The following is a 12,598-nucleotide window of genomic DNA, read 5'->3' as shown; positions in this document are numbered from 1 at the left end:
GTACACTCACAGGGAAAGTTTCCAAAATGAGGCTATTTCTCCGGAGATGAAGGCCAGGGATGTGGAACTGAGCCAAACAGTCCCAGCTTCAGCAGAATTTCTGCTCTGCACACTTGATGGAGCTGGTCATTTTCCAGAGCATACGCCTTCCTGAGGATGCAACTAAGGCAAAATAGTAAGTAGATGTGTGAGATCAGTGGAGGAATGGCCATGTAATCCTGCCTTCACATACACAAACACACACAGGGATTATTCCTAAAACCCTGTTGACTTGGGAGAAAGCCTTTTGTCCCATAATTAGGGAAGGAAGAGCATGGGAATAGACTGGGTTCAAATTCAAACTAAAATTATGTGATGAATACCAAGTTGTTTTCTGAGTTTTAGTTTTCATTAAGAATAGGAGAGGAATGTCATATTCCCCCCTTGCCTAGCACTATATGTCCCTAAACCGGCTATGGGGACTTCATTAGGGAGCTGCTGGGCTCTGAAAGAAGAGAAATATGGTCTGAATGCCAAAAGCCCTATTGTGAATATAGGGCAGGAAGAGGGAATCAGAAAATATAACTTGGCTGACACAGAAACGGGGTCATTTAAGTTGGAGTTTTGGTAGGCTGGATTGTCAAAGCAGGAAAAGATCTCATAAAAATCGCTAGACCAAAACCTTCATTTAAAAATGAGGAAAGTGAGCCACAGAGACAAAGATGACTTGCCCAGGTTTAGACCATCAGTAAGAAGCAGAAACAGACTTTAGGACTCATGTCTCCTGCTTCTCCATCTTTCACATTCCTTATAATCAAATTAGAATAAAGCTCTGCAAACATCCCCCTATAAATCAGAGAAGCAGCAAGGATGAGTAATAGTGTGCAGGGTCCCAACCAAAAGGCCCCCAAGTGCACAGATTCTTCATTACTGATCTGTTCTTATCTACTCTTTTTATTTATTGTTATTAATTAATTTTTATTGCAGTATAGTTGCTTTAGTTTCTACTCCATAGCAAAGTAATCAGCCCTACATACACACATATCACTTCCCTTTGTGATTTCGCCCCCATTTGGGATACCACAGTGCATTAATTGGAGTACCTTGTACTATACAGGATGTTCACATCAGTTGTCTATTTTGTACACAGTATCCAAAGTACTTATGCATCAACCCCAACCTCCCAGTTCCTCCCACCCTACCCCTTTCTCCCTTGAGCTCCATACATTTGTTCTCTAAGTCTCTATTTCTGCTTTGGAAATGTTGCAGTGAAAAGGAAAAAAAAGAGGAATGAGTTTTTTTCTTTCTCTTTCCTGAGAACAAAGAAGATAAAGAGAACAGTGAGCAGGACTGAACATTCCTAATGTTTTGTTTTGTTTTTTTCACTTTAACTGCTCCTAATTCTGCATGTCTATAAGGAAGTTTGTGTTTCTGCCCCTAACTCTGCAGGAGCTACACTTTGCACTTATTTTCCTTTGTCTCTATGCTCAATACATCCCATATATCGTGTTTACCCTTACAGCACCCTTCCCCTTGTAGTTAAATATTAGAAAAAAGGCCGCAGAGCCACTGAACTGCTACACTCAATTACTGCATTACAGACGCCTGCCTATGGCTGCTTTTAACAAGATCCTAAAATCCTTGCTCCTCATCAAAGACTCCTGGGAACCCTCATCTTATATAAGCTTCTAGAATCTTCATGGAGTGGGAGCACAGTTCTTGAGGCATGCGCCTACTATATTCTGCCCTCCGCCAGCTGAGAATTAAGTCAACTCTCTATTTCCAAACTCTGTCTCCATATTTTTTATTCAGCTTTGGTGGGCAGAGAAAGCCAAGATTTTGGCCAGCAACAGAAATAAGGTCATCTACACCGTTTTTCTAGATGACAAACACACGAGAAGATGCTTAACATCACTATTTACTAGAAAACTACTGTGAGGTATACCCTTACACACGTCAGAACGGCCATCATCAAAAAATCTACAAATAATAAGCACTGGAGAGGGTGTGGAGAAAAGAGAAACTCTTACACTGCTGGTGCTAATGTAAACTGATAGAGCCACTGTGGAAAAGAATATGGAGTTTCCTTAAAAAAAACTAAAAATAGAACTACTATATGACCCAACAATCCCACTCCTAAGCATACACTCAGAGAAAATCGTAATTCAAAAAGACACATGCACCCCCATGTTCATGGCAGCAGTACTTACAATAGCCAGGACATGGAAGCTACCTAAATTTCCATCAACAGAGAAACAGATAAAGAAGATCTAGATGGTAGATCTAGATGGTAACCAGTTTGTGAAAGGTATTTTCTTATCTTAGGGGTAAGGAAGTACCTCAATCCCCCTCAAGTCACCCATTTCAGATTCTTGGAGCCCCTGCCCTTCCTGCCCTTTTCCCACTCCACATCTCTACCCGTTAAAATCCCACCAATACTTCAAAATGAGCTTAAATTCACTCTTGTCATGAATCTTTTCTTGAGCCCTTTTTCTCACAGCCTCCCACCAAATATAAATTATCTTTCCTCTTATCAATACTCAGGGCACATTTCTAACCTCTCTCATAATATTAATGATACTATATCTTGTATTATAATTATTTATTAATGTTTATCTTATGATTCCTACTAGTCCATGAGGGAAGTGATGTTTTTAGCCAGATTTAGATCCCCTCCAAAGTTCTTTGAATTATGCTAGGTGATCAATGAAACTTGGTCGAATTGAACTGATACAGAAAGGAATCTCCATCTTTGAATTGTTGTAAGTTCAGCCTATTTCCTCTTTGGTAGAGATGAAGGTGGCTGTGACCCTTAGCCATGTCCGCCTTTCACCCTGTTTCCTCCCTCTCCCTCCAGGAAGAAAATAACAACCAGCCACTCAAAATCAAGCCCTTTATTTAGAACACAGGACACTGATGTAGTGGAAGTGCCATTGGGGGCACTGAGCCAGAGTCAAAAGTCTCAGAGCACTGTTTACCGACCCCTGGAGAATAGTCCTTGTATGTCCAACAATATCACTAGAGGGCCCAGGCCCAGAGACAAATCAGCTTCAAAGCAGTATGAACAAGCAAAATGAGGAAGCCCAGGGCAGAGGAATTTCAGGGACAGAAAGAGGGCAAAAGCAGCAAAGACAGGTGTTCACAACTTCTCACAGAACCACTGATCCAGCTTCTCAGAACAGAGTGCTTTATGGGCCAACCTGATCATGAAGGAGACAAGGTAAGCTGACTGACTGGATTTTAGCTCAGACTCTCACTCAGTTTTATCCCCAGGAGGGCTGAGGTGGAAGTGTGGATGAAAATTACAGATTTTCCTAGCCAAGTGGCAAGGGACATTGAGCCACCTAGTGGAATAAGGTCCATTTCCTTAAACTCCAAAAACTGGAGGGCAGTGGTAACAAGGGTTTGTCTTAGGGCTTAGGACTAAACAAGTCGAATTAGATGTTCAAGTCCAGGTGAAGGACATCCTGGGACTCAGCCCTCTCTTAAGGAATCCTTGTTAGGAAAATTGCTAAACAGCGGTGGAGTAAGTGGGGCTTGAAAATTGGAAACCTGAGTCAGCTTGATGAATTTTGTTTTGAAAACTATATTCTAGCTTAAAAACAGGAAATAGAAAGGGGTATGGTGCTGGGACTAAAGGGCTGAGAATAGGGAGAGGAAGTGTAAAATAGAAAATAGAATGAAGACTCACCGTAGTTAATTCCTACTTTATCCAGAATCTTCTTGACACACATAATATCATCAGTAAGGTCATCATCCAGGAACCCTGGCAGGAGTTTTAGGTGGAAAAAATGAGAGAGCTAAGGATTACCCAGAAAGGTAATGAATTTCCCTCTTCCCTGGTCCTTCTCTGAACTAGAGGCTTAAGCCTGTTGCCTTTTATGTGAGCAATCCAATACACTAATAACCCCCCCCCCGACCCCGGCAAAGACTCCCTTCCCTTCTCTGGGGCATCTCTGGAGGAATTATCAACTTCATCAGCTGACTTCCTCTGAAAATGCAGAGTATTAAACTTCAAGATCACCAAACAACTCAGATCATCTACCCATGAACTTTCAGGGACCATCTGGGATTTGGTGATAATGAAAATTTCTAACAGCCTCTTAATAATATCAGTTCAAGTCCCACACGTGATGTAGAGTCCTAGGCAATGAAACCAGAGGTGTGCTTGACACCGAGAAAAGAATTTATCCCAGAAGTAGGCAGTCTTAAAAAAGAAAATCAAAGTTGGCTGCTGTCTTGCTGTATTTCACTATGCGCACTGTTCACTAAACCCGTGGTAGGCAAGATGTGAGCTGGGAAGCTGGAAGAAAACTCAAGGAGCTATAGGAACTGCAGACACATTTATTCTCTCCTGGCTGGCACAGCAACTGCAGCAGCAGACACACTGTATTCTCTCCTTTCATGGCTGATCCAGGAACATAACCATAGGCAGTCACATGGAGCCATAAGGCAGCCTCAAAGACTTCTCAGATGGTGCTTCTATAGGCATATCACACAAAGTAGCCCATGACCAAGTGAGTACCTCGTGACACGCTATAAATGATCTCAGCTGTTACATAGCCATGTATTTACCAAACGTGGGGCAAGAGGGCCTGACCACCACCTTGGCTAATTTGCTCTCTCCCTACAGATACTCACACTTCCCATTTTTACATGTTAATACAAAAAACTCTGAATAAAACACTATGTGACTGGCATAAAAATATACATAGAGATGAATGAAACTGAAGGGAGATCGCAGAAATAAACCCACCCATCTATGGTGAACTCATTTTAGACAACAGTCCACAACATTAAATTGGGGGGAAAATGATGTTTTCAACAAACAGTGCTAGGCAATTGGTTATCCACATGCATAGCAATGAAATTGGACCCTCTCCTCCTTCCACATACAAAATGTAACTCAAAATACATAAAAGGCTTAAATGTAAGAAGTGAAATTACAGTCAACATCCAATATCCACAGGGTTCACATTTCTAGAGTTCATTTAAAGCATACAAAATTTAAGAAAATGTTTGTTCATTATATATCTAATAAATCATTATCCAAAGTATCTCAAGAATGTTTACAACTCACCAACACAAAGACCTAAAAAACAATTATAATAATGGATAAATGACTTCAACAGACTGTTCTCCACACAGGTCATACAAATGGTCACCAAGCCATGAAAACATGTCAAAGATCATTAGTCATGATGGAGATGCAAATTAAAATCGCAATGAAGCAACTCCTTCACATATTCCAAAATGGTTAAGATAAAGAAATCTAAAAATAACAATTCACAACAATGTAAAGAAATTGGAACCTTCAAACATTACTTGTAAAAATAGAAAAGGGTGCGACCAACATTTACAATGTGATGTGTTAGCCCCTCATTCACATCCGACCCTTTGGGACCCTATGGGCTGTATCTAGTCAGGTTCTTCTGTCCATGGAAATCTCCAGACAAGAATACGGGAGTGGATAGCCAATCTCTTCTCCAGGGAATCTTCCCAACCTAGGTATCAAACTCAGGTCTCCTGCAATGCAGGCAGATTCTTTACCATCTGAGGAGATGGGCTTACCACCAGGGGAGTCCACATTTACAATATAAATATATAATTAGTATATTGTTCAACAACACCATCCTAGAAATATACCCCAAAGAACTGATAACAGGTGTACACGTATACTGACAGCCGCACTGTTCACAATAGCCAACAGGCAGAACAATGCAAAAGTCCTCCAGCGGGTAAATGAATAAACAAAACTGTGTAGATCTGTAAACAGACGTATTATTCACCATAGAGGGAGTAAAATAAAAGAATAAAGTCTCTGTGAAAAACAGTATGGCAGTTCTTCAAAAGCTTAAATATAGAATTAACGTATGATCCACCAATTTCACATCAGCGTACATACATAAAAGGTTGAAAGCAGGGACTGGAACAAATATGGGTACACTCATATTCATAGCAGCATTAACCACAAGAGCAAAAAGAAGAAGCAACCCAAGTGTCCATCAACAAATGAATGGATAACCTAAATGTGGCATTCACAAAGGAATATAATTCAGCCTCAAAAACAAAGGAAATAGCAACACATGCTGCAATATTAACCTTAAAGTCTTTATGATAAGTGAAATAACCCTGTCACAAAATCACAAAAATATATGAATCCACTTACACGAGGTATCCACAGAAGTCAAAGACAGAAAGTAGAATGTCACTGCCAGGGACTCTGGGAATTAGTGTTTAATAGCTACAGAGTTTCACTAGTGAAAACTGAAATGCTCTGAAGGTGCTTGTTGGGGATATGGTTGTACAACAATGTGAATGTAATTAATCCCAAAGAACTGTATATCTAAAATGGCTTGCATAGTAAATGTTTGTATATTTAGGCACAATGAAATAAATGAAAGAAATACTGATACATGTTACAACATGGATGAACATTGAAAACAGCCCATGTGAAAGAAGCCATACAGGAAAGACATCAGTGTTGAGGATGACCTAGGTGTGATAGAAACAGTGGGATTCTTGTAGGTAGAATCTACACCGTCTCCTTCAGGAGACCCAGAGCCACGTCAGAAACCAATGAGTGCCTGCTTTTGCAGGAAATCCAGAGTCATGTCAGGGGCCAGGATCCTCGCAGACTGAACCTGCAGCTGCTCCTGCAGAGGACACAGAGCCAGGTCAGGAGCGAACACGGGGCGGGTCGGACCTGCTCTTGTTCTCGCAGGAGACGCAGACCAGGTCAGGGTTTGCAACTCCTCGTGGAGAAGCTGCTCCTGCCCTGCTTTAGACCCAGAACCACATCAGGAACCTTCACCCCTGAAGACTGAAAACTGCTCCTGCAGGAGCCCCATGTGGATTCACCACTGCTACAGGGGAACCTGCCCTGGTTCCTGCAGGAGATGCTGGGCCAGGTCAGGAACCAGCGCCCTTGCGGGCTGCACTGCACCTGTAGGAGACCCAGAGCCATTTCAGGAATCAACACCCCAAGGGCAGGTTTGGATCTGCAGCCACCATCACTTCCGATACACATCATCAACCCGCTCCTTCTTCCAAACTTTACTTTCCGTCTCCGGTCATTGATTGTGTTGCAGTTTTTATTGTTTTGTCTTTCATATTATTTACAGCATTGTATATTTTGTGTTTTATGTTTATAACAATACGATGTAAGCCTTTTTAATATTGCCATTCAGGAGCATTAAACACACTCATGATACTGTGCAACCATCACCACTGCCTAGTTACTAGTTTCTACATTTTATTCCCCAAATAAAATCCTGTATCCAAAGAATGCAGCTCCCAATTCCTCCTCCCCCAGACTCTGACAACCATAATCCTCTTTCTTTCTCTGTTTCTTTTTTTAACTCAGTTTATTTATTTTTGGCTGCCCTGAGCTTTCATTGCTGTACGGGCTTTCTCCAGCTGCAGCAAGTGGGGGCTACTCTCGTTGTGATGCACAGGCATCTCATTTCAGTGACTTCTCTTGTGGAGCACAGGCCCTGGGGCTTGCAGGCTTCAGTAGCTGCGGCACACAGGCTCTGTAGTTGTAGCTTGTGAGCTGTAGAGCACAGACTGAGTAGTTGTGGTGCTCGGACTTAGTTGCTCCTTGGCATGTGTAATCTTCACGGACCAGGTAATCACACCAGTGTCTCCTGCACTGACAGATTCTTATCCACTGTACCACCAGGGAATTCCTCTTTCTCTGTTTCTTTATCTATTGTCGATGTTTCCTATAAATGAAATGATTAAAAATCATTTTTGTGTCTGTCCACATATTTTAAGAAATAACTGGTTATTTTTTATTTTTATCTGAAATAGCATTTTTGTTACCTGAAAGAGGAATTCAGATGCATTACAGATGAGATGTACAAAATGAGATTTTAAACATAGGAAATATGGGCATAAAATTGGGATATACACTGCTGTTCTAAGTGTGACACCAAATGATATGATGCATATACTCCTGTAAAAGGAAACTCATGTGACTACAGAAACAGCCTCACAAGCATAGAGAACAGACTTATGGTTGCCTAGGAGTAGGAGCGGGGTGAGAGTTGAATCGGGAGTTTGGGACTAGCAGATGCAAACTATTATAAAGAGAATGGATAACAACGAAGTCCTATTGTGTAGCACAGGGAACAATATTCAATATCCTATGATAAATGATAATGGAAAAAATGTTAGGGAGATGCTCAAACTCACTAGTTTTTAATATCATAATTTAAAACAGCAAAGAGATGACACTCCACACCTGATAGATGACCAAATATCAGTTAGTTGGCAAGTATTTTGTGATACAGAAACCCACAAGGATTACAGTGAAAGCTGCAACCTCTCCAGTGAAATTGAAAGTCACTCAGTCATGTCTGACTCTTTGCGACCCCATGGACTATACAGTCCATGGAATTCTTGAGGCCAGAATACTGGAATGGGTAGCTTTTCCCTTCTCCAGAGGATCTTCCCAACCCAGGGATCGAACGCAGGTCTCCCGCACTGCAGGCAGATTCTTTACCAGCTAAGCCACCAGCAACCTCTCCAAGGCACGAGTATTTGATCAAACTATGCCTACACATAACTATGTCCCAGATACTCTTCATCTGGGTAAAATTCTCAAAAATATTGCCATATAAGTTCTTGAGGAAATATGTATTAAATGTTTATTTCAGACCACCCTGTCCAACTTTCAGTGTTCCACACTCTTGGCCTGAACTTCCTCGGCTTCCTTTTTGCCCTGCCTGCCTCTTCCTCACCTCCTCCAACAACCATAGCATCCAGGGACTCGGCTGAGCAGGCAGCAGAATTTTCCAAGAAATAATTTCTTCAAGATGTCCAAATCTGGTGAATGTCTCATGATGAGAGCTACAGACGGACAGTGCTGATTCAGACATGGATCAGTGAGATCCAGCCACTCCAGAGCCTGAAGAACAAGTGAGAAAACTTTCTGCCACCCAGGAGAAGAAAACCACCACACTCTAGCAAAACCACTGCTAAGTTTATCCACTAGCACCAGAAGAACTCAGGAGGAGCTAGCTGAAATAACCCTTCATTCTCCCCCTCCTAAGTGCCATGCTGGGCCAATAGAGACAACATTGATGAGTGGAGATCAACTACACTTGGCCCAGCAGGTTCTGTATGTGAAGGTGATATGTTCTTTCTGGATATCACATTTTCATTGTATTGTCCACACCAGTGGTTTCTTTTTTAAATTTTTATTTTATATTGTAGTATGGTTGATTAAAACATTGTGTTAGTTTCAGGTGTACAGCAAAGTGATTTTTTTAACATAAATTTATTTATTTTAATTGGAGGTTAATTACTTTACAATATTGTATTGGTTTTGCCATACATCAACATGAATCCACCATAAATATCCATGTATCTATTCTTTTTCAAATTCTCTCCCCAAGTTATTACAGACTATTGAGTAGAGCTCTCTGAGCCACCAAGTAGGCCCTTGTGTTCTGCACCAGAATCTATTATGGCAACATCAACAGTCCAGGAGTCATCTGTCTGTACATCCTTAAAGACAACTGGAGTACCTTGGACTATTTCAAAGGTTTTGCTGTCCGTTTGTCTTCTGACTGACTGCAACCCTGTGGATCCTCCGCTCAAATGCATAGACATTCAGTACTTGATCAACACATAAGAAAATGATAAGAGAGCTGGACAGTGGACCAAGAGATGTACAACATAATTCTCATAATTTGTGTGCAATGTAAAGGAGCAGAAGACATCTTCTCGTGATGCTACAAATCTTTATACCCTTTATAGTATGAAGTCTATGTAGATGTTACACTGATTCTACTCTGCTTTTGTCCTTTGAAGGCTGGGAGACTCCCCAAAACATAAATGCTACCAAGAGTACAACTTTGTAGCTTTAGATTACTTATGCTTAAAATGCCTACTTGTAATTCCTTTGGTATATCAAAATGTATTTTGCAATATACTAAAGACTGGGAGGGATTGGGGGCAGGAGGAGAAGGGGACGACGGAGGATGAGATGGCTGGATGGCATCACTGACTTGGTGGACGTGAGTCTGAGTGAACTCCGGGAGTTGGTGATGGACAGGGTGGCCTGGCGTGCTGCGGTTCATGGGGTCGCAAAGAGTCGGACACGACTGAGCGATTGAACTGAACTGAACTGAAAGACATCATTATCTTTACGAAACTATAAAAGACTAAGAATTATGTAAGTTGTTTTAAACACAGCTGTATTTCTGAGTTTGTGATTTATGTTTTGCAAAAAAGAAAAAGCTTTACTTTTTAACAGTTTGTAATGAGGCGTTCTTTTACCCCTTGTAGCTCAGAGAGCACCTGATGTATCATCTCAAACATAATAGACATGCTTCTGAAGGCACAAAAAAAATTATTCTTGCAATATTATTTTTGGCGGTGGAAAGTTGAAGATAATTGGGGTTAGTTAGGAAATCTGTTTTAGGAGGAAAAAGGCTAAGCTGTTGTAGAAGAGATCCCAAAATAAAGTGAATCAAACAAAATAAAAGATTATTTTTTCTTTTCAGTCCTGAGACGTACTGAATAGTCCAGAGTGAAAACCCGAGTTCCTTCTATATTGTTCGTTATTTCCTAGGGAGTTATTCAGTCAGTCATCATTCAGTCCTTATCCACGGCAACGACTGATGATGGCTCTTCAATATCTATCCTTTTCCTTTTTATCTTTGAGTAGTAAAATATGTCCATGTTTTAGACACAACTATTCATGTAATACAGAGACCACATTTTTCACTCCCATGAGGTCAAAGCAGTCAATGAGTTGATAATTACTGAAGTTAGGTGATGGATAGAGAGGAATTATTACACTATTCTTTTTATTTTTGTAGATGCTTATTTTTCCATAATAAAAACTTTCTACCAGAGTTAATGTTTCAAAGTTTTTTAACTTTTTTTAATTGAAGTTAGTTGATTTATATGTTGTGCCAATCTCTGCTGTACAGCAAAGTGATCCAGTTATACATCTATATATGCATTTTTTAATGTTCTTTTCCATTATGGTTTATCACAGGATGTTGAATATACTTCCCTGTGCTATGCAGTAGGACATTGTTGTTTATCCATCCTGTATCTAACAGTATGTATCTGATAACTCAAAACTGTTTTATAGCTTTTAACTTATTTGGATATTTTCAGTTCAGTTCAGTTTCTCAGTCATGTCCAACTGTTTGCAATCCCATGGACTGAAGCATGCCAGGCTTCTCTTGTCCATCACCAACTCCTGGAGCTTACTCAGACTCATGTCCATTGAGTCAGTGATGTCATCCAACCATCTCATCCTCTATCATCCCCTTCTCCTCCCTCCTTCAATCTTTCCCAGCATCAGGGTCTTTACCAATGAGTCTGTTCTTCCCATCAGGTGGCCAAAGTATTGGCGTTTCAGCTTCAGCATCAGTCCTTCCAATGAATATTCAGGACTGATTTCCTTTAGGATGGACTGGTTGGATCTCCTTGCAGTCCAAGGGACTCTCAAGAGTCTTCTCCAACAACATAGTTTAAAAGCATCAATTCTTTGGTGTTCAGCTTTCTTTATAGTCCAACTCTCACATCCATATATGACTACTGGAAAAACCATAGCCTTGACTAGACGGACCTTTGTTGGCAAAGTACTGTCTCTGCTTTTTAATATGCTGTCTAGATTGGTTATAGCTCTTCTTCCAAGGAACAAGCGTTTTAATTTCATGGCTGCAGTCACCATCTGTGGTGATTTTGGAGCGGAGCCCAAAAAAATAAAGTCTATCACTGTTTCCATTGTTTCCCCATCTATTTGCCATGAAGTGATGGGACCGGATGCCATGATCTTAGTTTTCTGAATGTTGAGCTTTAAGCCAACTTTTTCATGCTCCTCTTTCAATTTCATCAAGAGGCTCTTTAGTTCTTCTTCACTTTCTTCCATAACGATGGTGTCATCTGCATATCTGAGGTTATTGATATTTCTCCCGCAATCTTGATTCCAGCTTGTGATTCATCCAGCCCAGCATTTCACAGGTGCAGATGTACTCTGCATATAAGTTAAATAAGCAGGGTGACAATATACAGTCTTGACACACTCCTTTCCTGATTTGTAACCAGTCTGTTGTTCCATGTCCAGGTCTAACAGTCACAATGAATAAAACAATTAAAATAAATAAATTTATACTTTAAAAAATAAATAAAAAGCAGAGACATTAAAGTTCAGTTCAGTTGCTCAGTCATGTCCGACTCTTTGTGACCCCATGAATCAAAGCACGCCAGGCCTCCCTGTCCATCACCAACTCCCAGAGTTCACTCAAACTCACGTCCATTGAGTCCGTGATGCCATCCAGCCATCTCATCCTCTGTTGTCCCCTTCTCCTCCTGCCCCCTATCCCTCCCAGCATCAGAGTCTTTTCCAATGAGTCAACTCTTTGCATGAGGTGGCCAAAGTACTGGAGCTTCAGCTTTAGCATCATTCCTTCCAAAGTAATCCCAGGGTTGATCTCCTTCAGAATGGACTGGTTGGATCTCCTTGCAGTCCAACGGACTCTCAAGAGTCTTCTCCAACACCACAGTTCAATAACATCAATTCTTTGGTGCTCAGCCTTCTTCACAGTCCAACTCTCACATTCATACATGACCACAGGAAAAACCATAG

At 40.9% G+C, this 12,598-nt stretch overlaps 1 pseudogene; it reads left to right on the top strand.

The window, feature by feature from the left end:
• Positions 3,053-9,969, top strand: LOC102170116 (annotated as a pseudogene).

This window comes from Capra hircus, chromosome 5 (assembly GCF_001704415.2).
Source record: "Capra hircus breed San Clemente chromosome 5, ASM170441v1, whole genome shotgun sequence".
Lineage (NCBI taxonomy): Eukaryota > Metazoa > Chordata > Mammalia > Artiodactyla > Bovidae > Capra > Capra hircus.
This window is presented reverse-complemented; position numbering and strand designations above follow the sequence as displayed.